Genomic DNA, 3,114 nt, shown 5'->3' on the forward strand with positions numbered 1-3,114 from the left:
ACAATGTTTTATCGTGAAATAAACCACGCTTCGTTCTTCATTGTGCTTTGCGATTTATCGTGAACCTATGTTATATTTAAGCATAATAAACAAAGAAGGTTATTCAAAAGTTTCTAAAATTAATGTCATTAACACACAATAAACGATTCGGCCGACATTATAACATTTCAAAGACTTACACAATATCAAGTTGGTCAAATTAACAATGTTTCACATATTTAATCATTATTGAAATTGTTGATGATTATGTGTGGATTAATAATGATAAGCAGAACGAAGTTGGGTAATAGACCAGTAAGTTAATAACGACTTACAGTCTCGGCATGAGTCCCTGGTGATCCTTGACGACCCCCTTTATGACCTACACGGGAACTGAAGAATTACTAGCGTACATTTAAGCCGCCATGGTTCATAATGACCCACCCCCATTGTTGCAAGCCGAGGCTGATCATGTAATTAAGCATGGTTTTGAGGTAGGGTTTGTGTGGAAAAGCCCTGTTCATTTTCCTCTCAACATATTACGTTTACCGAGAGTTTGGGCATCCACCAATATATGCCGTATATTTTCTCTTGACTTACAGCGAAATTATTGAATTTGTTTGTAAGCCTAGTATGCTCACACATGCAAGATGAAGTATTTTTCATGCTTGAATTTGTAATATTATTTGAATTTTCAAGCAAACTTCAAAGATCGACATGTGGACATTTATTTACTATACAGTTCGCATCATTGAGTACAGCATCTTCATCTCCCCTTCAATATAGTGTTACTGTTGCAGGGGTGGTAGGGTGGCCCAGTGGTTAAGGCGTTCACTCGTCACGCAGAAGACCCGAGTTTGATTCCCCACATGGGTACAATGTGTGAAGCCAATTTCTGGTGTCCCCCGCCGTGATTTTACTGTAATATTGCAAAAAGCGGCGTAAAACCATACTCACTTATATTTTAGTGGCTATATATTACATCATATATTTAGACATATATATGTGTCTACCCAGTTTATTCAGAAATTAAATAATAACATTGCTCAACTTTTTAGAAATATCTCAGATCGGATGTTACAGAGTCACCAATATACCCGATATATTCCCGTTAGTAATAATATGTAAATATTAATAATTTCATACGAAACTCTGAGTTTTTCTTATGTGTGCAAATATACTAATATCAATAAAGCTGAAGTTTAAACAGTATACTTTCTTTAGTGACCAATAATTCTGATGGTTTTTTTAATTCAAATGCAGTATTTCAGTAATATTTTATTTTTTTAAAAACCAACTCGTGCTCTGGTTGCCAAGCAATTGCTTTGCGGATCATCATGGTCGACTTCATCCTCCTTGAATCATGTCGGGTCTTCTCAACACCAAGACCCATTCGTCACCACTCGCCCCTTTCCGTAGCCTGCAAGAAGACTCGTCCCCCTATCGATAAATGTTTTGTGTAAAAATACGACAAACCGATCAGAATGTGGTTATGATTTCAAGTTCTTCGTCAAAGAATCCCTCAGAAATATTTTTTGATTTCACATATGTCTTGCATCTAAACATATACCCAAGACACAGTTAAATGTGTTCAATCATACTGTATAATTCTGCATATCCCGATGTGCTTTAAATTGCATCTGAAATATATATATAATATATGGGGAAATATATGTGAACTATTACGCAACGAGTTGACAATTGTTTTAGGTATGCCCGTTTGCGCTAAGACCGAACCCGGTCCCAAAAATGGCCATGAGAGGGGCACGAGTCGCCATTCGGCTTGTCCCGGAATAACACGAGTTGGTCACGAATGCACCAAGACTTAGTACAAAAATAAAAGCAGCAAGTCCCGCCAATGGTCGTAGATAGATATAGATCGCTGCGATCCGTACATAGTCGAGCCTGGGCCTGACAGACCAGTGGTCGATATGATGAGCAACGTATAACGTCCCACGCCACGATCGAGGACGCGCAATCAACCAAATAATTCACCGAACGTGATCTCCCGAGCCATTTTGTCTATCTATCTCGGACTCCCAATCAAAGAGTATCCGGTTATCAAAAAGTTATCTGTGGGTACAACTCAGTCACCGCATAACGATTTGATGATATATATGAGAAATACCGAAGTAAATAGGCCTATATAGTTCTATGTTTTCAAATATTTTTAATTCAGTAATGGACATTGAGCAATGCATTTTAAAATTTATTCACGTATCATCTATGACTGTGGCCACTGATAATTTCACATACGTGTCATTCGGTGCCGAGCTGTGATCCGTGTGCATCCTGTATCCAGGCCTCGGGAATGGCGTCAGTTGGGGGAAGCTGGGGAGCGAGCCATGTCCTTATTGTATTGTAGCTACAAGGCTAAACTATACACACATGTACATGATGTGGCAGGTTATTGGGAAGGAACAGCCAATAACGTTACTACAGTTCTAACGTTCTAAATCCGTGGGAAAACACTTGGTAATGTGTAACGCGAAGCCACTGAACAAAACACGGAGAAACTATAGCAGGGAGAGTTATCGTTCTTGGACTGGGCTCAGTCCAAACACGCTTAATCATCCCGTTCCAGTTCACGACGAGACAGTCGGTTTATGTCTCGTGAAATAATGTAACGTGTAAATGTATAATGTATGTGGTAAACACAGATTTATCTGTCTTACAACGTTAAGAATACACTGACTGTTAGTCATAAGTTTTAACAAAACGGCCCCGGGTTCTAGGGCCCGTTAGCTCAGTTGGTTAGAGCGCCGTGCTGATAACGCGGAGGTCGTGGGTTCGACCCCCATGCGGGCCACGATACGTTTTCATTTTCGACATGACAAACTGTTATATAGGTTAATAATTCAGAATGGATTTACAGTATAAAATAATATCCAGCCAATACATGTACTTATGAATCTTCATGTGCACTTGGTCCGTCCGTAAGACAGTGGGGCATTAATAACCATAGTATATGTGATCTAGATGTCCATGCATTCCATGACTCCAATTCGAAGTAAAACAATATTACATACTCATCTCAATACAGAGTTCTTTACATCCATCCTTACTTAAAATAGGAATTTAACGTGCGCTTTCCGACATATGCGTATTTCGCGCACGGGCCCGCCAGGCCACTTG

General features: G+C 39.4%; 1 non-coding gene across 1 annotated transcript; it reads left to right on the forward strand.

Annotated features, from left to right (window-relative positions):
* The first annotated feature begins 2,714 nt into the window (after positions 1-2,714).
* Positions 2,715-2,788, forward strand: Trnai-gau. The gene has a single exon. It is a non-coding gene; the product is annotated as a tRNA-Ile (tRNA).
* Positions 2,789-3,114: the final 326 nt, after the last annotated feature.

The sequence above is a fragment of the Haliotis rufescens genome, unplaced genomic scaffold, assembly GCF_023055435.1.
Source record: "Haliotis rufescens isolate VD_foot unplaced genomic scaffold, xgHalRufe1.0.p SCAF_104, whole genome shotgun sequence".
Classification (NCBI taxonomy): domain Eukaryota; kingdom Metazoa; phylum Mollusca; class Gastropoda; order Lepetellida; family Haliotidae; genus Haliotis; species Haliotis rufescens.